Source organism: Gorilla gorilla, chromosome 20, assembly GCF_029281585.2.
Source record: "Gorilla gorilla gorilla isolate KB3781 chromosome 20, NHGRI_mGorGor1-v2.1_pri, whole genome shotgun sequence".
Taxonomy (NCBI): domain Eukaryota; kingdom Metazoa; phylum Chordata; class Mammalia; order Primates; family Hominidae; genus Gorilla; species Gorilla gorilla.
Window position 1 is genome coordinate 1,240,375 of NC_073244.2, and position 26,629 is coordinate 1,267,003.

The following is a 26,629-nucleotide window of genomic DNA, read 5'->3' on the forward strand; positions in this document are numbered from 1 at the left end:
AAAATATACACCGCTATCTGTATGAACAGGGAAATATCTACACCGCCATCTGTATGAACATGGAAATACCTGCACCGCCATCTGTATGAACATATAAATATCTACACCGCCATCTGTATTAAGTTGGAGATATCTACACCACTATCTGCATAAACATGGAAATATCTACACCGCTATCTGTATAAACACGGAAATATCTACACCGCTATGTGTATAAACATGGAAATATCTACACCGCTATCTGTAAAAATATGGAAATATCTACACCGCTACATGTATAAACATGGAAATATCTTCACCGCCACCTGTATGAACATGGATATATCTACACAGCCATCTGGATAAACATGGAAATATCTACACCGCTATCTGTATGAACATGGAAACACCTACACCGCTATCTGTGTAAACATGCATACATCTTCACCACTATCTGTATAAACATGGAAATATCTACACAGCTATCTGTACGACCATGGAAATATCTACACCGCCATCTGTATGAACATGGAAATATCTTCACCGCCATCTGTAGGAACATGGATATATCTACACAGCCATCTGTATGAACATGGAAATATCTACACCGCTATCTGTATGAACATGGAAATATCTTCACCGCTATCTGTATGAACATGGAAATATCTTCACCGCCATCTGTATGAACATGGATATATCTACACAGCCATCTGGATAAACATGGAAATATCTACACCGCTATCTGTATGAACATGGAAACACCTACACCGCTATCTGTGTAAACATGCATACATCTTCACCACTATCCGTATAAACATGGAAATATCTACACAGCTATCTGTACGAACATGGAAATATCTACACCGCTACCTGTTTGAACATGGAAGTATCTACACCGCTATCTGCATGAAAATGGAAATATCTAGCCAGCTATCTGAATATACATGGAAATATCTACACAGCTATCTCTTTACACATGGAAATAACTACACCGCTATCTCTATAAACATGGAAATATCTACACCACCATCTGTATGAACATGGAAATATCTGCACCGCCATCTGTAAGAACATATAAATATCTACACCGCCATCTGAATGAAGAAGGAGATATCTACACCGCTATCTGTATAAACATGGAAATATCTACACCGCTATCTGTATAAACATGGAAATATCTACACCGCTATCTGTATCTACATGGAAATATCTATACCGCTATCTGTATAAACACGGAAATATGTACACCGCTTTCGGTATGAACATGGCAATATCTACACGGCTATCTGTATGAACATGGAAATATCTACACCGCTATCTGTATGAACATGGAAATATCTTCACCGCCATCTGTATGAACATGGATATATCTACACAGCCATCTGGATGAACATGGAAATATCTACACCGCTATCTGTATGAACATGGAAATATCTACACCGCCATCTTTATGAACATGGATATATCTACACAGCCATCTGGATGAACATGGAAATAACTACACCGCTATCTGTGTAAACATGCATACATATTCACCGCTATCTGTATAAACATGGAAATATCTACACCGCTATCTGTATTAACATGGAAATATCTACACCGCTATCTGTATAAACACGGAAATATGTTCACCGCTACCTGTATTAACATGGAAGTATCAGCACCGCTATCGGTATGAACATGGCGATATCTACATGGCTATCTGTATGAACATGGAAATATCTACACCGCTATCTGTATGAACATGGAAATGTCTTCACCGCCATCTGTATGAACATGGATATATCTACACAGCGATCTGGATGAATATTGGAATATCTACACCGCTATCTGTATGAACATGGAAATACATACACCGCTATCTGTATGAACATGGAAATATCTGCACCGCTATCTGTATGAACATGGAAATATCTACACCGCTATCTGTATGAACATGGAAATATCTACACCGCTATCTGTATGAACATGGGAATATCTACATAGCCATCTGGATGAACATGGAAATATCTACACCGCTATCTGTATGAACATGGAAATACATACACCGCTATCTGTATGAACATGGAAATATCTGCACCGCTATCTGTATGAACATGGAAATATCTACACCACTATCTGTATGAACATGGAAATATCTACACCGCTATCTGTATGAACATGGAAATAACTTCACCGCCATCTGTATGAACATGGATATATCTACACAGCCATCTGGATGAACGTGGAAATACCTACACCGCTATCTGTGTAAACATGCATACAACTTCACCGCTATCTGTATAAACATGGAAATATCTTCACCGCTATCTTTATGAACATGGAAATATCTACACCACTAACTGTTTGAACAGGGAAGTATATACACCGCTATCTGCTTAAAAATGGAAATATCTACACCGCTATCTGTATGAACATGGAAATACTTACACCGCTATCTGTATGAACATGGAAATATCTACACCGCTATCTGTATGAACATGGAAATATCTACACCGCTATCTGTATGAACATGGAAATACCTTCACCGCAATCTGTATGAACATGGATATATATACACAGCCATCTGGATGAACATGGAAATATCTGCACCGCTATCTGTATGAACATGGAAATATCTACACCGCTATCTGCATGAACATGGATATATCTACACAGCCATCTGGATGAACATGGAAATATCTACACCGCTATCTGTGTAAACATACATACACCTTCACCGCTATCTGTAAAAACATGGAAATATCTACACCGCTATCTTTATGAACATAGAAATATCTACACCGCTAACTGTTTGAACAGGGAAATATATACACCGCTATCTGCATGAAAATGGAAATATCTACACAGCTATCTGCTTATACATGGAAATATCTACACAGCTATCTCTTTACACATGGAAAAAAATACACCGCTATCTGTATGAACAGGGAAATATCTACACCGCCATCTCTATGAACATGGAAATACCTGCACCGCCATCTGTATGAACATATAAATATCTACACCGCCATCTGTATTAAGTTGGAGATATCTACACCACTATCTGCATAAACATGGAAATATCTACACCGCTATCTGTATAAACACGGAAATATCTACACCGCTATGTGTATAAACATGGAAATATCTACACCGCTATCTGTAAAAACATGGAAATATCTACACCGCTACATGTATAAACATGGAAATATCAGCACCGCTATCTGTATGAACATGGAAATATCTACACCGCCATCTGTATGAACATGGAAATATCTTCACCGCCATCTGTAGGGACATGGATATATCTACACAGCCATCTGTATGAACATGGAAATATCTACACCGCTATCTGTATGAACATGGAAATATCTTCACCGCTATCTGTATGAACATGGAAATATCTTCACCGCCATCTGTATGAACATGGATATATCTACACAGCCATCTGGATAAACATGGAAATATCTACACCGCTATCTGTATGAACATGGAAACACCTACACCGCTATGTGTGTAAACATGCATACATCTTCACCACTATCTGTATAAACATGGAAATATCTACACCGCTATCTGTACGAACATGGAAATATCTACACCGCTACCTGTTTGAACATGGAAGTATCTACACCGCTATCTGCATGAAAATGGAAATATCTAGCCAGCTATCTGCATATACATGGAAATATCTACACAGCTATCTCTTTACACATGGAAATAACTACACCGCTATCTCTATAAACATGGAAATATCTACACCACCATCTGAATGAACATGGAAATATCTGCACCGCCATCTGTATGAACATATAAATATCTACACCGCCATCTGTATGAATAAGGAGATATCTACACCGCTATCTGTATAAACATGGAAATATCTACACTGCTATCTGTATAAACATGGAAATATCTACACCGCTATCTGTATCAACATGGAAATATCTACACCGCTATCTGTATAAACACGGAAATATGTACACCGCTATCGGTATGAACATGGCAATATCTACACGGCTATCTGTATGAACGTGGAAATATCTACACCGCTATCTGTATGAACATGGAAATATCTTCACCGCCATCTGTATGAACATGGATATATCTACACAGCCTTCTGGATGAACATGGAAATATCTACACCGCTACCTGTATAAACATGGAAATATCAGCACCGCTATCTGTATGAACATGTAAATATCTACACCGCTATGTCTATGAACATGGAAATATCTACACCGCTATCTGTATGAACATGGAAATAGCTACACCGCTATCTGTATGAACATGGAAATATCTACACCACTATCTGTGTGAACATGGAAATATCTTCACCGCCATCTGTATGAACATGGATATATCTACACAGCCATCTGGATGAACATGTAAATATCTACACCGCTATCTGTGTAAACATGCATACATCTTCACCGCTATCTGTATAAACATGGAAATATCTACACCGCTATCTTTATGAACATGGAAATATCTAAACCGCTAACTGTTTGAACACGGAAATATATACACCGCTATCTGCATGAAAATGGAAATATCTACACCGCTATCTGTATGAACATGGAAATACATACACCGCTATCTGTATGAACATGGAAATATCTACACTGCTATCTGTATAAACACGGAAATATCTACACCGATATCTGTATAAACATGGAAATATCTACACCGCTATGTGTATAAACATGGAAATATCCACACCGCTATCTGTATAAACATGGAAATATCTACACCGCTACCTGTATAAACATGGAAATATCAGCACCGCTATCGATATGAACATGGAAATATCTACACCGCCATCTTTATGAACATGGAAATATCTTCACCGCTATCTGTATGAACTTGGATATATCTACACAGCCATCTGTATGAACAATCAAATATCTACACCGATATCTGTATGAACATGGAAATATCTAAACCGCTAACTGTTTGAACAGGGAAATATTTACACCGCTATCTGCATGAAAATGGAAATATCTACACCGCTATCTGTATGAACATGCATATATCTATACAGCCATCTGGATGAACATGGAAATATCTACACCGCTATCTGTATGAACATGGAAATATCTACACCGCTATCTGTATGAACATGGAAATATCTACACCGCTATCTGTATGAACATGGAATTATCTACACCGCTATCTGTATGAACATGGAAATATCTTCTCCGCCATCTGTAAGAACATAGATATATCTACACAGCCATCTGTATGAACATGGAAATATCTACACCGCTATCAGTATGAACATGGAAATATCTACACCGCTATCTGTGTAAACATGTATACATCTTCAACGCTATCCGCATGAAAATGGAAATATCTACACAGCTATCTGCATATACATGGAAATATCTACAAAGCTATCTCTTTACACATGGAAATAACTACACTGCTATCTCTATAAACATGGAAATATCTACACCGCCATCTGAATGAACATGGAAATATCTGCACCGACATCTGTATGAACATATAAATATCTACACCGCCATCTGTATTAAGATGGAGATATCTACACCGCTATCTGTATAAAGTTGGAAATATCTACACCGCTATCTGTATAAACATGGAAATATCTATGCCGCTTTCTGTACAAACAAGGAAATATCTACACTGCTACCTGTATAAACATGGAAATATCAGCACCGCTATCTGTATGAACATGTAAATAGCTACACAGCCATCTGGATGAACATGGAAATATCTACACCGCTATCTGTATGAACATGGAAATAGCTACACCGCTATCGGTATGAACATGGAAATACATACACCGCTATCTGTATGAACATGGAAATATCTACACCGCTATCGGTATGAACATGGAAATATCTACACCGCCATCTGTATGAACATGGAAATATCTTCACCGCCATCTGTAGGAACATGGATATATCTACACAGCCATCTGTATGAACATGGAAATATCTTCACCGCTATCTGTATGAACTTGGATATAACTACACAGTCATCTGGATAAACATGGAAATATCTACACCGCTATCTGTATGAACATGGAAATATCTTCACCGCCATCTGTATGAACATGGATATATCTACACAGCCATCTGGATAAACATGGAAATATCTACACCGCTATCAGTATGAACATGGAAACATCTACACCGCTATCTGTGTAAACATGCATACATCTTCACCGCTATCTGTATAAACATGGAAATATCTACACCGCTATCTGTACGAACATGGAAATAACTACACCGCTACCTGTTTGAACATGGAAGTATCTACACCGCTATCTGTATGAACATGCAAATATCTACACAGCTATCTGCATATACATGGAAATATCTACACAGCTATCTCTTTACACATGGAAATAACTACACCGCTATCTCTATAAACATGGAAATATCTACACCACCATCTGTATGAACATAGAATTATCTGCACCGCCATCTGTATGAACATATAAATATCTACACCGCCATCTGTATGAAGAAGGAGATATCTACACCGCTATCTGTATAAACATGGAAATATCTACACCGCTATCTGTATAAACATGGAAATATCTACACCGCTATCTGTATCAACATGGAAATATCTACACCGCTATCTGTATAAACACGGAAATATGTACACCGCTATCGGTGTGAACATGGCAATATCTACACGGCTATCTGCATGAACATGGAAATATCTACACCGCTATCTGTATGAACATGGAAATGTCTTCATCGCCATCTGTATGAACATGGATATATCTACACAGCCATCTGGATGAATATGGAAATATCTACACCGCTATCTGTATGAACATGGAAATATCTACACCGCTATCTGTATGAACATGGGAATATCTACACAGCCATCTGGATGAACATGGAAATATCTACACCGCTATATGTATGAACATGGAAATACATACACCGCTATCTGTATGAACATGGAAATATCTACACCGCTATCTGTATGAACATGGAAATATCTACACCACTATCTGTATGAACATGGAAATATCTACACCGCTATCTGTATGAACATGGAAATAACTTCACCGCCATCTCTATGAACATGGATATATCTACACAACCATCTGGATGAACGTGGAAATACCTACACCGCTATCTGTGTAAACATGCATACAACTTCACCGCTATCTGTATAAACATGGAAATATCTACACCGCTATCTGTATGAACATGGAAATACCTTCACCGCCATCTGTATGAACATGGATATATCTACACAGCCATCTGGATGAACATGGAAATATCTGCACCGCTGTCTGTATGAACATGGAAATATCTACACCGCTATCTGCATGAACATGGATATATCTACAAAGCCATCTGGATGAACATGGAAATATCTACACCGCTATCTGTGTAAACATACATACACCTTCACCGCTATCTGTAAAAACATGGAAATATCTACACCGCTATCTTTATGAACATAGAAATATCTACACCGCTAACTGTTTGAACAGGGAAATATATACACCGCTATCTGCATGAAAATTGAAATATCTACACAGCTATCTGCTTATACATGGAAATATCTACACAGCTATCTCTTTACACATGGAAAAAAATACACTGCTATCTGTATGAACAGGGAAATATCTACACCGCCATCTGTATGAACATGGAAATACCTGCACCGCTATCTGTATGAACATATAAATATCTACACCGCCATCTGTATTAAGTTGGAGATATCTACACCACTATCTGCATAAACATGGAAATATCTACACCGCTATCTGTATAAACACGGAAATATCTACACCGCTATGTGTATAAACATGGAAATATCTACACCGCTATCTGTAAAAACATGGAAATATCTACACCGCTACATGTATAAACATGGAAATATCAGCATCGCTATCTGTATGAACATGGAAATATCTACACCGCCATCTGTATGAACATGGAAATATCTTCACCGCCATCTGTAGGAACATGGATATATCTACACAGCCATCTGTATGAACATGGAAATATCTACACTGCTATCTGTATGAACATGGAAATATCTTCACCGCTATCTGTATGAACATGGAAATATCTTCACCGCGATCTGTATGAACATGGAAATATCTTCACCGCCATCTGTATGAACATGGATATATCTACACAGCCATCTGGATGAACATGGAAATATCTACACCGCTATCTGTATGAACATGGAAATATCTTCACCACCATCTGTATGAACATGGATATATCTACACAGCCATCTGGATGAACATGGAAATATCTACAACGCTATCTGTGTAAACATGCATACATCTTCACCGCTATCTGTAAAAACATGGAAATATCTACACCGCTATCTTTATGAACATTGAAATATCTAAACCGCTAACTGTTTGAACACGGAAATATATACACCGCTATCTGCATGAAAATGGAAATATCTACACCGCTATCTGTATGAACATGGAAATACATACACCGCTATCTGTATGAACATGGAAATATCTACACCGCTACCTGTATAAACACGGAAATATCTACACCGCTATCTGTATAAACATGGAAATATCTACACCGCAATGTGTATAAACATGGAAATATCCACACCGCTATCTGTATAAATATGGAAATATCTACACCGCTACCTGTATAAACATGGAAATATCAGCACCGCTATCGGTATGAACATGGAAATATCTACACCGCCATCTTTATGAACATGGAAATATCTTCACCGCTATCTGTATGAACTTGGATATATCTACACAGCCATCTGTATGAACATGGAAATATCTACACTGCTATCTGTATGAACATGGAAATATCTAAACCGCTAACTGTTTGAACACGGAAATATATACACCGCTATCTGCATGAAAATGGAAATATCTACACCGCTATCTGTATGAACATGGAAATACATACACCGCTATCTGTATGAACATGGAAATATCTACACCGCTATCTGTATAAACACGGAAATATCTACACCGCTATCTGAATAAACATGGAAATATCTACACCGCTATGTGTATAAACATGGAAATATCTACACCGCTATCTGTTTGAACATGGAAATATCTACACCGCTATCTGCATGAAAATGGAAATATCTACACAGCTATCTGCATATACATGGAAATATCTACACAGCTATCTCTTTACACATGGAAATAACTACACCGGTATCTCTATAAACATGGAAATATCTACACCGCCATCTGTATGAACATGGAAATATCCGCACCGTCATCTGAATGAACATATAAATATCTACACCGCCAACTGTATGAAGAAGGATATATCTACACCGCTATCTGTATAAACATGGAAATACCTATACCGCTACCTGTATGAACATGGAAATATCTACACTGCTATGTGTATAAACATGGAAATATATACACCGCTACCTGTATAAACATGGAAGTATCAGCACCGCTATCGGTATAAACATGGCAATATCTACACAGCTATCTGCATATACATGGAAATATCTACAAAGCTATCTCTTTACACATGGAAATAACTACACTGCTATCTCTATAAACATGGAAATATCTACACCGCCATCTGTATGAACATGGAAATATCTGCACCGACATCTGTATGAACATATAAATATCTACACCGCCATCTCTATTAAGATGGAGATATCTACACCGCTATCTGTATAAACTTGGAAATATCTACACCGCTATATGTAAAAACATGGAAATATCTACGCCGCTTTCTGTATAAACAAGGAAATATCTACACTGCTACCTGTATAAACATGGAAATATCAGCACCGCTATCTGTATGATCATGTAAATAGCTACACAGCCATCCGGATGAACATGGAAATATCTACACCGCTATCTGTATGAACATGGAAATAGCTACACCGCTATCTTTATGAACATGGAAATATCTACACCACTATCTGTATGAACATGGAAATATCTACACCGCTATCTGTATGAACATGGAAATATCTTCACCGCCATCTGTATGAACATGGATATATCTACACAGCCATCTGGATGAACATGGAAATATCTACACCGCTATCTGTATGAACATGGAAATAGCTACACTGCTATCTGTATGAAGATGGAAATATCTACACCGCTACCTGTATAAACATGGAAATATCTACACTGCTATCTGTATGAACATGGAAATATCTTCACCGCCATCTGTATGAACATGGATATATCTACACAGCCATCTGGATGAACATGGAAATATCTACACCGCTATCTGTATGAACATGGAAATATCTACACAGCCATCTGGATGAACATGAAAATATCTACACCGCTATCAGTGTAAACATGCATACATCTTCACCGCTATCTGTATAAACATGGAAATATCTACACCGCTACCTGTATAAACATGGAAATATCTACACCGCTATCTCTATGAACATGGAAATATCCACACCGCTATCTGTATGAACATGGAAATAGCTACACCGCTATCTGTATGAACATGGAAATATCTACACCACTATCTGTATGAACATGGAAATATCTACACCGGTATCTGTTTGAACAGGTAAGTATATACACCACTATCTGCTTGAAAATGGAAATATCTACACAGCTATCTGCATATACATGGGAAAATCTACACAGCTATCTCTTTACACATGGAAATAACTACACCGCTATCTCTATAAACATGGAAATATCTACACCGCCATCTGTATGAACATGGAAATATCTGCACCGCCATCTGTATGAACATATAAATATCTACACTGCCATCAGTATTAAGATGGAGATATCTACACCACTATCTGTATAAACTTGGAAATATCTACACCGCTATCTTTATGAACATGGAATTATCTACACCGCTATCTGTATGAACATGGAAACATCTACACCGCTATCTGTATAAACATGGAAATATGTACACCGCTACCTGTATAAACATGGAAGTATCAGCACCGCTATCGGTATAAACATGGCAATATCTAGACGGCTATCTGAGTGAACATGGAAATATATGCACCGCTATCTGTATGAACATGGAAATATCTTCACCGCCATCTGTATGAACATGGATATATCTACACAGCCATCTGGATGAACATGGAAATATCTACACCGCTATCTGTATGAACATGGAAATATCTACACCGCTATCTGTATGAACATGGAAATATCTACACCGCTATCTGAACATGGAAATATCTACACCGCTATCTCTATGAACATGCAAATATCTACACCGCTATCAGTATGAACATGGAAATATCTACACCGCTATCTGTGTAAACATGTATAAATCTTCACCGCTATCTGCATGAAAATGGAAATATCTACACAGCTATCTGCATATACATGGAAATATCTACAAAGCTATCTCTTTACACATGGAAATAACTACACTGCTATCTCTATAAAAATGGAAATATCTACACCGCCATCTGTATGAACATGGAAATATCTGCACCGACATCTGTATGAACATAAAAATATCTACACCGCCATCTGTATTAAGATGGAGATATCTACACCGCTATCTGTATAAACATGGAAATATCTATGCCGCTTTCTGTATAAACAAGGAAATATCTACACTGCTACCTGTATAAACATGGAAATATCAGCACCGCTATCTGTATGAACATGTAAATAGCTACACAGCCATCTGGATGAACAAGGAAATATCTACACCGCTATCTGTATGAACATGGAAATAGCTACAACGCTATCTGTATGAACATGGAAATATCTACACCACTATCTGTATGAACATGGAAATATCTACACCGCTATCTGTATGAACATGGAAATATCTTCACCGCCATCTGTATGAACATGGATATATCTACACAGCCATCTGGATGAACATGGAAATATCTACACCGCTATCTGTATGAACATGGAAATAGCTACACTGCTATCCGTATGAACATGGAAATATCTACACCGCTATCTGTATAAACATGGAAATATCTACACCGCTATCTGTATGAACATGGAAATATCTTCACCGCCATCTGTATGAACATGGAAATATCTACACAGCCATCTGGATGAACATGAAAATATCTACACCGCTATCTGTGTAAACATGCATACATCTTCACCGCTATCTGTATAAACATGGAAATATCTACACCGCTACCTGTATAAACATGGAAATATCTACACCGCTATCTATATGAACATGGAAATATCCACACCGCTATCTGTATGAACATGGAAATAGGTACACCGCTATCTGTATGAACATGGAAATATCTACACCACTATCTGTATGAACATGGAAATATCTACACCGCTACCTGTTTGAACAGGGAAGTATATACACCGCTATCTGCTTGAAAATGGAAATATCTACACAGCTATCTGCATATACATGGGAAGATCTACACAGCCATCTCTTTACACATGGAAATAACTACACCGCTATCTGTATGAACATGGAAATATCTACACCGCCATCTGTATGAACATGGAAATATCTGCACCGACATCTGTATGAACATATAAATATCTACACCGCCATCTGTATTCAGATGGAGATATCTACACCACTATCTGTATAAACTTGGAAATATCTACACCGCTATCTGCATGAACATGGAAATATCTACACAGCCATCTGGATGAACATGGAAATATCTACACCGCTATCTGTATGAACATGGAAATATCAGCACCGCTATCTGTATGAACATGGAAATATCTACACCGCTATCTGTATGAACATGGAAATATCTACACCGCTATCTCTATGAACATGGAAATATCTTCACCGCCATCTTTATGAACATGGATATATCTACACAGCCATCTGGATGAACATGGAAATAACTACACCGCTATCTGAGTAAACATGCATACATCTTCACCGCTATCTGTATAAACATGGAAATATCTACACCGCCATCTGTATGAACATGGAAATATCTACACCTCCATCTGTATTAAGGAGATATCTACACCGCTATCTGTATAAACATGGAAATATCTACACCGCTATCTGTATTAACATGGAAATATCTACACCGCTATCTGTATAAACACGGAAATATGTTCACCGCTACCTGTATTAACATGGAAGTATCAGCACCGCTATCGGTATGAACATGGCGATATCTACACGGCTATCTGTATGAACATGGAAATATCTACACCGCTATCTGTATGAGCATGGAAATAGCTACACGGCTATCTGTATGAACATGGAAATATCTACACCACTATCTGTATGAACATGGAAATAACTACACCGCTATCTGTATGAACTTGGATATATCTACACAGCCATCTGGATGAACATGGAAATATCTACACCGCTATCTGTTTGAACAGGGAAATATATACACCGCTATCTGCATGAAAATGGAAATATCTACACAGCTATCTGCATATACATGGAAATATCTATACAGCTATCTCTTTACACATGGAAATAACTACACCGCTATCTGTATGAACATGGAAATATCTACACCGCCATCTGTATGAACATGGAAATATCTGCACCGCCATCTCTATGAACATATAAATATCTACACTGCCATCTGTATTAAGAAGGAGATATCTACACCGCTATCTGTATAAACATGGAAATATCTACACCGCTATCTGTATAAACATGGAAATATCTACACCGCTATCCGTTGGAACAGGGAAATATATACACCGCTATCTGCATGAAAATGGAAATATCTACACAGCTATCTGAATATACATGGGAATATCTACACAGCTATCTCTTTACACATGGAAATAACTACAACGCTATCTGTATGAACATGGAAATATCTACAACGCCATCTGCATGAACATGGAAATAACTGCACCGCCATCTGTATGAACATATAAATATCTACACCGCCATCTGCATTAAGAAGCAGATATCTACACCGATATCTGTATAAACATGGAAATATCTACACTGCTATCTGTATAAACATGGAAATATCTACACCGCTATCTGTACAAACATGGAAATATCTACATCGCTACCTGTATAAACATGGAAATATCAGCACCGCTATCGGTATGAACACGGAAATATCTCCACCGCTATCTGTATGAACATGGAAATATCTACACCGCTATCTGTATGAACATGGAAATATCTTCAACGCCATCTGTATGAAAATGGATATGTCTACACAGCCATCTGGATGAACATGGAAATATCTACACCGCTATCTGTATGAACATAGAAATATCTACACCGCTATCTGTGTAAACATGCATACATCTTCACCGCTATCTGTATAAACATGGAAATATCTACACCGCTATCTGTATGAACATGGAAATATCTACACTGCTATCTATTTGAACATGGAAATATCTACACCGCTATCTGCATGAAAATGTAAATATCTACGCAGATATCTGCATATACATGGAAATATCTACACAGCTATCTCTTTACACATGGAAATATCTACACCGCTATCTCTATAAACATGGAAATATCTAAACCGCCATCTGTATGAACATGGAAATATCTGCACCGCCATCTGTATGAACATATAAATATCTCCACCGCCATCTGTATAAAGAAGGAGATATCTACACCGCTATCTGTATAAACATGGAAATATCTACACCGATATCTGTATGAACATGGAAATATTTACACCGCTATCTGTATGAACATGGAAATATCTACACCGCTATGTGTATGAACATGGAAATATCTTCACCGCCATCTGTATGAACATGGATATATCTACACAGCCATCTGGATGAACATGGAAATATCTACACAGCTATCTGTATGCACATGGAAATATCTACACCTCTATCTGTATGAACATGGAAATATCTGCACCGCCATCTGTATGAACATATAAATATCTACACCGCCGTCTGTATTAAGAAGGAGAAATCTACACCGCTATCTGTATAAACAAGGAAACATCTACACAGCCATCTGGATGAACATGGAAATATCTACACTGCTATCTGTGTAGACATGCATACATCTTCACCGATATCTGTATAAACATGGAAATATCTACACCGCTATCTGTTTGAACATGGAAATATATACACCGCTATCTGCATGAAAATGGAAATATCTACACAGCTATCTGCATATACATGGAAATATCTACACAGCTATCGCTTTACACATGGAAATAACTACACCGCTATCTGTATGAGCATGGAAATATCTACACCGCCATCTGTATTAACATGGGAATATCTGCACCGCCATCTGTATGAACATGGAAATATCTGCACCGCCATCTGTATGAACATATAAATATCTACACCGCCATGTGTATTAAGATGGAGATGCCTACACCGCTATCTGTATAAACATGAAAATATCTACAGCGCTATCCGTATAAACATGGAAATATCTACACCGCTATCTGTATAAACATGGAAATATCTACACCGCTACCTGTATAAACATGGAAATATCAGCACCGCTATCAGTATGAACATGGAAGAATCTACACCGCCATCTGTATGAACATGGAAATATCTTCAACGCCATCTGTATGAACATGGAAATATCTGCACCGCCATCTGTATGAACATATAAATATCTACACCGCCATCTGTATTAAGATGGAGATATCTACACCGCTATCTGTATGAACATGGAAATATCTACACCGCCATGTGTATAAACATGGAAATATCTACACCGCTATCTGTATAAACATGGAAATATCTACACTGCTACCTGTATAATCATGGAAATATCAGCACCGCTTATCTGTATGAACATGGAAATATCTACACCGCCATCTGTATGAACATGGAAAAATCTTCACCGTCATCTGTATGAACATGGATATATCTACACAGCCATCTGTATGAACATGGAAATATCTTCACCGCCATCTGTATGAACATGGATATGTGTACACAGCCGTCTGGATGAACATGGAAATATCTACACAGCTATCTGTATGAACATGGAAATATCTACACCGCTATCTGTGTAAACATGCATACATCTTCACCGCTATCTGTACAAACATGGAAATATCCACACCGCTATCTGTATGAACATGGAAATATCTACACCGCTATCTGTTTGAACATGGAAATATCTACACCGTTATCTGCATGAAAATGGAAATATCTACACAGCTATCTGCATATACATGGAAATATCTACACAGCAATCTCTTTGCACATGGAAATAACTACACCGCTATCTCTATAAACTTGGAAATATCTACACCGCCATCTGTATGAAAATGGAAATATCTGCACCGCCATCTGTATGAACATATAAATATCTACACTGCCGTCTGTATTAAGAAGGAGATATCTACGCCGCTATCTGTATAAATATGGAAATATCTACACTGCTATCTGTATGAACATGGAAATATCTACACCGCTACCTGTAAAAACACAGAAATATGTACACCGCTACCTGAATAAACATGGAAGTATCAGCACCGCTATCGGTATGAACATGCCAATATCTACACGGCTATCTGTATGAACATGGAAATATCTACAACGCCATCTGTATGAACATGGAAATATGTTCACCGCCATCTGTATGAACATGGATATATGTACACAGCCATCTGGATGAACATGGAAATATCTATACCGCTATCTGTATGAACATGGAAATAACTACACCGCTATCTGTATGAACATGGAAATATGTACACAGCCATCAGGATGAACATGGAAATATCTACACCGCTATCTGTATGAACATGGATATACATACACCGCTATCTGTATGAACATGGAAATATCTACACCGCTATCTCTATGAACATGGAAATATCTACACCGCTATTTTTGTGAACATGGAAATATCTTCACCGCCATCTGTATGAACATGGATATATCTACACAGCCATCTGGATGAACATGGAAATATCTACACCGCTATCTGTATGAACATGGAAATATCTACACAGCCATCTGGATGAACATGAAAATATCTACACCGCTATCTGTGTAAACATGCATACATCTTCACCGCTATCTCTATAAACATGGAAATACCTACACCGCTACCTGTATAAACATGGAAATATCTACACCGCTATCTCTATGAACATGGAAATATCCACACGGCTATCTGTATGAACATGGAAATAGCTACACCGCTATCTGTATGAACATGGAAATATCTACAGCACTATCTGTATGAACATGGAAATATCTACACCGCTATCTGTTTGAACAGGGAAGTACATACACCGGTATCTGCTTGAAAATGGAAATATCTACACAGCTATCTGCATATACATGGGAATATCCACACAGCTATCTCTTTACAAATGGAAATATCTACACCGCTATCTGTATGAACATGGATATATCTACACAGCCATCTGGAAGAACATGGAAATATCTACACCGCTATCTGTATGAACATGGAAATATTTACACCGCTATCTGTTTGAACATGGAAATATATACAGCGCTATCTGCTTGAAAATGGAAATATCTACACTGCTATCTGTATGAACATGGAAATACATACACCGCTATCTGTATGAACAAGGAAATATCTACACCGCTTTCTGTATGAACATGGAAATATCTTCACCGCCATCTGTATGAACATGGATATATCTACACAGCCATCTGGATGAACATGGAAATATCTACACCGCTATCTGTATGAACATGGAAATATTTACACCGCTATCTGTATGAACATGGAAATATCTACACAGCCATCAGGATGAACATGGAAATATCTACACCGCTATCTGTATGAACATGGAAATACATACACCGCTATCTGTATGAACATGGAAATATCTACACCGCTATCTGTATGAACATGGAAATATCTACACCGCTATCTGTATGAACATGGAAATATCTTCACCGCCATCTGCATGAAGATGGATATATCTACACAGCCATGTGGATGAACATGGAAATATCTACACCGATATCTGTGAAAACATGCATACATCTTCACCGCTATCTGTATAAACATGGAAATATCTACACCGCTATCTTTATGAACATGGAAATATCTACACCGCTAACTGTTTGAACAGGGAAATATATACACCGGTTTCTGCATGAAAATGGAAATATCTACACCACTATCTGTATGAACCTGGAAATACATACACCCCTATCTGTATGAACATGGAAATATCTACACCGCTATCTGTATGAACATGGAAATATCTACACCGCTATATGTATGAACATGGAAATACATACACCGCTATCTGTATGAACATGGAAATATCTACACCGCTATCTGTATGAACATGGAAATATCTACACCGCTATCTGTATGAACATGGAAATATCTTCACCGCCATCTGTATGAACATGGATATATCTACACAGCCATGTGGATGAACATGGAAATATCTACACCGCTATCTGTGTAAACATGCATACATCTTCACCGCTATCTGTATAAACATGGAAATATCTACACCGCTATCTTTATGAACATGGAAATATCTAAACCGCTAACTGTTTGAACACGGAAATATATACACCGCTATCTGCATAAACATGGAAATATCTGCACCGCTATCTGTATGAACATGGAAATATCTACACCACTATCTGTATGAACATGGATATATCTACACCGCTATCTGTATGAATATGGAAATATCTTCACCGCCATATGTATGAACATGGGTATATCTACACAGCCATCTGGATGAACATGGAAATATCTACACCGCTATCTGTAGGAACATGGAAATAGCTACACTGCTATCTGTATGAAGATGGAAATATCTACACCGCTATCTCTTTGAACATGGAAATATCTGCACCGCTATCTGTATGAACATGGAAATATCTTCACCGCCATCTGTATGAACATGGATATATCTACACAGCCATCTGGATGAACATGGAAATATCTACACAGCTATCTTTATGAACATGGAAATATCTACACCACTAACTGTTTGAACAGGGAAATATATACACCGCTATCTGCATGAAAATGGAAATATCTACACAGCTATCTGCTTATACATGGAAATATCTACACAGCTATCTCTTTACACATGGAAATAACTACACCGCTATCTGTACGATCATGGAAATATCTACACCGCCATCTGTATGAACATGGAAATATCTGCACCGCCATCTGTATGAACATTTAAATATCTACACCGCCATCTGTATTAAGATGGAGATATCTACACCACTATCTGCATAAACATGGAAATATCTACACCGCTATCTGTATAGACATGGAAATATCTACACCTCTATGTGTATAAACATGGAAATATCTACACTGCTATCTGTATAAACATGTAAATATCTACACCGCTACCTGTATAAACATGGAAATATCAGAACCGCTATCAGTATGAACATGGAAGTTTCTACAACGCCATCTGTATTAAGAAGGAGATATCTACACCGCTATCTGTATAAACATGGAAATATCTACACCGCTATCTGTATGAACATGGAAATATCTACACCGTTACCTGTATAAACACGGAAATATCTACACCGCTACCTGTATAAACATGGAAGTATCAGCTCTGCTATCAGTATGAACATGGCAATATCTACATGGCTATCTGTATGAACATGGAAATATCTACAACGCCATCTGTATGAACATGGAAATATCTTCACCGCCATCTGTATGAACGTGGATATATCTACACAGCCATCTGGATGAACATGGAAATATCTACACCGCTATCGGTATGAACATGGAAATATTTACACCGCTATCTGTTTGAACATGGAAATATATACAGCGGTATCCGCTTGAAAATGGAAATATCTACACTGCTATCTGTATGAAGATGGAAATACATACACCGCTATCTGTATGAACAAGGAAATATCTACACCGCTTTCTGTATGAACATGGAAATATCTACACCGCTATCTGTATGAACATGGAAATATCTTCACCACCATCTGTATGAACATGGATATATCTACACAGCCATCTGGATGAACATGGAAATATCTGCACCGCTATCTGTATGAACATGGAAATATCTACACCGCTATCTGTATGAACATGGATATATCTACACAGCCATCTGGATGAACATGGAAATAACTACACCGCAATCTGTGTAAACATGCATACATCTTCACCGCTATCTGTATAAACATGGAAATATCTACACCGCTATCTTTCTGAACATGGAAATATCTACACCGCTAACTGTTTGAACAGGGAAATATATACACCTCTATCTGCATGAAAATGGAAATATCTACACAGCTATCTGCATATACATGGAAATATCTACACAGCTATCTCTTTACACATGGAAATAACTGCACCACTATCTGTATGAACATGGAAATATCTACACCGCCGTGTGTATGAACAAGGAAATATCTGCCCCGCCATCTGTATGAACATATAAATATCTACACCGCCATCTGTATTAAGAAGGAGATATCTACACCGCTATCTGTACAAACATGGAAATATCTACACCACTATCTGTATGAACATGGAAATATCTACACCGCTATCTGTTTGAACAGGGAAGTATATACACCGCTATCTGCTTGAAAATGGAAATATCTACACAGCTATCTGCATATACATGGGAATATCTACACAGCTATCTCTTTACACTTGGAAATAACTACACCGCTATCTGTATGAACATGGAAATATCTACACCGCCATCTGTATGAACATGGAAATATCTGCACCGCCATCTGAATGAACATATAAATATCTACACCGCCATCTGTATTAAGATGGAGATATCTACACAGCTATCTGTATAATGATGGAAATATCTACACCGCTATGTGTATAAACATGGAAATATCTACACCGCTATCTGTATAAACATGGAAATATCTACACCGCTACCTGTATAAACATGGAAATATCAGCACCGCTATCAGTATGAACATGGAATTATCTACACCGCCATCTGTATGAACATGGAAATATATTCACCGCCATCTGTATGAACATGGAAGTATCTGCACAACCATCTGTATGAACATATAAATATCTACTACGCCATCTGTATTAAGATGGAGATATCTACACCGCTATCTGTATGAACATGGAAATATCTACACCACTATGTGTATAAACATGGAAATATCTACACCGCTATCTGTATAAACATGGAAATATCTACACTGCTACCTGTATAAACATGGAAATATCAGCACCGCTATCTGTATGAACATGGAAATATCTACACCGCCATCTGTATGAACATGAAAAAATCTTCACCGTCATCTGTATGAACATCGATATATCTACACAGCCATCTGTATGAACATGGAAATATCTTCACCGCCATCTGTATGAACATGGATATGTCTACACAGCCGTCTGGATGAACATGGAAATATCTACACAGCTATCTGTATGAACATGGAAATATCTACACCTCTATCTGTATAAACATGCATAAATCTTCACCGCTATCTGTATAAACATGGAAATATCCACACCGCTATCTGTATTAACATGGAAATATCTACACCGCTATCTGTTTGAACATGGAAATATCTGCACCGCTATCTGCATGAAAATGGAAATATCTACACAGCTATCTGCATATACATGGAAATATCTACACAGCTATCTCTTTGCACATGGAAATAACTACACCACTATCTCTATAAACATGGAAATATCTACACCACCATCTGTATGAAAATGGAAATATCTGCACCGCCATCTGTATGAACATATAAATATCTACACTGCCGTCTGTATTAAGAAGGAGATATCTACGCCGCTATCTGTATAAACATGGAAATATCTACACGGCTATCTGTATGAACATGGAAATATCTACACCGCTACCTGTATAAACACAGAAATATGTACACCGCTACCTGTTTAAACATGGAAGGATCAGTACCGCTATCGGTATGAACATGCCAATATCTACACGGCTATCTGTATGAACATGGAAATATCTACAAAACCATCTGTATGAACATGGAAATATCTTCACCGCCATCTGTATGAACATGGATATGTGTACACAGCCGTCTGGATGAACATGGAAATATCTACACAGCTATCTGTATGAACATGGAAATATCTACACCGCTATCTGTGTAAACATGCATACATCTTCACCGCTATCTGTACAAACATGGAAATATCCACACCGCCATCTGTATGAACATGGATATATGTACACAGCCATCTGGATGAACATGGAAATATCTACACCGCTATCTGTATGAACATGGAAATAACTACACCGCTATCTGTATGAACATGGAAATATGTACACAGCCATCAGGATGAACATGGAAATATCTACACCGCTATCTGTATGAACATGGATATACATACACCGCTATCTGTATGAACATGGAAATATCTACACCGCTATCTCTATGAACATGGAAATATCTACACCGCTATCTGTATGAACATGGAAATATCTTCACCGCCATCTGTATGAACATGGATATATCTACACAGCCATCTGGATGAACATGGAAATATCTACACCGCTATCTGTATGAACATGGAAATATCTACACAGCCATCTGGATGAACATGAAAATATCTACACCGCTATCTGTGTAAACATGCATACATCTACACCGCTATCTCTATAAACATGGAAATACCTACACCGCTACCTGTATAAACATGGAAATATCTACACCGCTATCTCTATGAACATGGAAATATCCACACCGCTATCTGTATGAACATGGAAATAGCTACACCGCTATCTGTATGAACATGGAAATATCTACAGCACTATCTGTATGAACATGGAAATATCTACACCGCTATCTGTTTGAACAGGGAAGTATATACACCGGTATCTGCTTGAAAATGGAAATATCTACACAGCTATCTGCATATACATGGGAATATCCACACAGCTATCTCTTTACAAATGGAAATATCTACACCGCTATCTGTATGAACATGGAAATATCTACACCGCCATCTGTATGAACATGGAAATATCTGCACCGCCATCTGAATAAACATATAAATATCTACACCGCCATCTGTATTAAGATGGAGATATCTACACCGCTATCTGTATAAACATGGAAATATCTACACCGCTACGTGTATAAACATGGTAATATCTACACCGCTATCTGTATAAACATGGAAATATCTACACCGCTACCTGTATAAACATGGAAATATCAGCACCGCTATCAGTATGAACATGGAAGTATCTACACCGCCATCTGTATGAACATGGAAATATCTTCACCGCCATCTGTATGAACATGGAAATATCTGCACCGCCATCTGTATGAACATATAAATATCTACACCGCCATCTGTATTAAGATGGAGATATCTACACCGCTATCTGTATAAACATGGAAATATCTACACCGCTATGTGTATAAACATGGAAATATCTACACCGCTATATGCATAAACATGGAAATATCTACACTGCTACCTGTATAAACATGGAAATATCAGCACCGCTATCTGTATGAACATGGAAATATCTACACCGCCATCTGTATGAACATGGAATAATCTTCACCGTCATCTGTATGAACATGGATATATCTACACAGCCATCTGTATGAACATGGAAATATCTTCACCGCCATCTGTATGAACATGGATATGTCTACACAGCCGTCTGGATGAACATGGAAATATCTACACCGCTATCTGTATGAACATGGAAATATCTACACCTCTATCTGTGTAAACATGCATACATCTTCACCGCTATCTGTAAAAACATGGAAATATCCACACCGCTATCTGTATGAACATGGAAATATCTACACCGCTATCTGTTTGAACATGGAAATATCTACACCGCAATCTGCATGAAAATGGAAATATCTACACAGCTATCTGCATATACATGGAAATATCTACGCAACTATCTCTTTGCACATGTAAATAACTACACCGCTATCTCTATAAACATGGAAATATCTACACCACCATCTGTATGAACATGGAAATATCTGCACCGCCATCTGTATGAACATATAAATATCTACACCGCCATCTGTATTAAGAAGGAGATATCTACACCGCTATCTGTATAAACATGGAAATATCTACACCGCTATCTGTATGAACATGGATATATCTACACCGTTACCTGTATAAACACGGAAATATGTACACCGCTACCTGTATAAACATGGAAGTATCAGCACCGCTATCGGTATGAACATGGCAATATCTACACGGCTATCTGTATGAACATGGAAATATCTACAACGCCATCTGTATGAACATGGAAATATCTTCACCGCCATCTGTATGAACATGGATATATCTACACAGCCATCTGGAAGAACATGGAAATATCTACACCGCTATCTGTATGAACATGGAAATATTTACACCGCTATCTGTTTGAACATGGAAATATATACAGCGCTATCTGCTTGAAAATGGAAATATCTACACTGCTATCTGTATGAACATGGAAATACATACACCGCTATCTGTATGAACATGGAAATACATACACCGCTATCTGTATGAACATGGAAATATCTACACCGCTATGTGTATGAACATGGAAATATCTACACCGCTATCTGTATGAACATGGATATATATACACAGCCATCTGGATGAACATGGAAATATCTACACCGCTATCTGTATGAACATGGAAATATTTACACCGCTATCTGTATGAACATGGAAATATCTACACAGCCATCAGGATGAACATGGAAATATCTACACAACTATCTGTATGAACATGGAAATACATACACCGCTATCTGTATGAACATGGAAATATCTACACCGCTATCTGTATGAACATGGAAATATCTACACCGCTATCTGTATGAACATGGAAATATCTTCACCGCCATCTGTATGAAGATGGATATATCTACACAGCCATGTGGATGAACATGGAAATATCTACACCGATATCTGTGAAAACATGCATACATCTTCAACGCTATCTGTATAAACATGGAAATATCTACACCGCTATCTTTATGAACATGGAAATATGTACACCGCTAACTGTTTGAACAGGTAAATATATACACCGGTATCTGCATGAAAATGGAAATATCTACACCACTATCTGTATGAACCTGGAAATACATACACCCCTATCTGTATGAACATGGAAATATCTACACCGCTATCTGTATGAACATGGAAATATCTACACCGCTATCTGTATGAACATTGAAATATCTTCACCGCCATCAGTATGAACATGGATATATCTACACAGCCATCTGGATGAACATGGAAATATCTGCACCGCTATCTGTATGAACATGGAAATATCTACACCTCTATCGTGTATGAACATGGATATATCTATACAGCCATCTGGATGAACATGGAAATATCTACACCGCTATCTGTGTAAACATGCATACATCTTCACCGCTATCTGTATAAACATGGAAATATCTACACCGCTATCTTTATGAACATGGAAATATCTACACCACTAACTGTTTGAACAGGGAAATATATACACCGCTATCTGCATGAAATCGGAAATATCTACACAGCTATCTGCTTATACATGGAAATATCTACACAGGTATCTCTTTACACATGGAAATAACTACACCGCTATCTGTACGAACATGGAAATATCTACACCGCCATCTGTATGAACATGGAAATATCTGCACCGCCATCTGTATGAACATTTAAATATCTACACCACCATCTGTATTAAGATGGAGATATCTACACCACTATCTGCATAAACATGGAAATATCTACACCGCTATCTGTATAGACATGGAAATATCTACACTGCTATGTGTATAAACATGGAAATATCTACACTGCTATCTGTATAAACATGGAAATATCTACACCGCTACCTGTATAAACATGGAAATATCAGAACCGCTATCAGTATGAACATGGAAGTTTCTACACCGCCATCTGTATGAACATGGAAATATCTTCACCGCCATCCGTATGAACATGGAAATATCTGCACCGCCATCTGTATGAACATATAAATATCTACACCGCCATCTGTATTAAGATGGAGATATCTACACCGCTATCTGTATGAACATGGAAATATCTTCACCGCCATCCGTATGAACATGGAAATATCTGCACCGCCATCTGTATGAACATATAAATATCTACACCGCCATCTGTATTAAGATAGAGATATCTACACCGCCATCTGTATGAACATGGAAATATCTTCACCGCCATCTATATGAACATGGATATATCTACACAGCCATCTGGATGAACGTGGAAATATCTACACCGCTATCTGTGTTAACATGCATACAACTTCTCCGCTATCTGTATAAACATGGAAATATCTTCACCGCCATCTGTATGAACATGGATATATCTACACAGCCATCTGGATGAACATGGCAATATCTGCACCGCTATCTGTATGAAGATGGAAATATCTACACCGCCATCTGTATGAACATGGATATATCTACACAGCCATCTGGATGAACGTGGAAATATCTACACCGCTAACTGTGTAAACATGCATACAACTTCACCGCTATCTGTATAAACATGGAAATATCTACACCGCTATGTTTATGAACTTGGAAATATCTACACCGCTAACTGTTTGAACAGGGAAACATATACACCGCTATCTGCATGAAAATGGAAATATCTATACCGCTATCTGTATGAACATGGAAATACATACACCGCTATCTGTATGAACATGGAAATATCTACACCGCTATGTGTATAAACATGGAAATATCTACACCGCTATCTGTATAAACATGGAAATATCTACA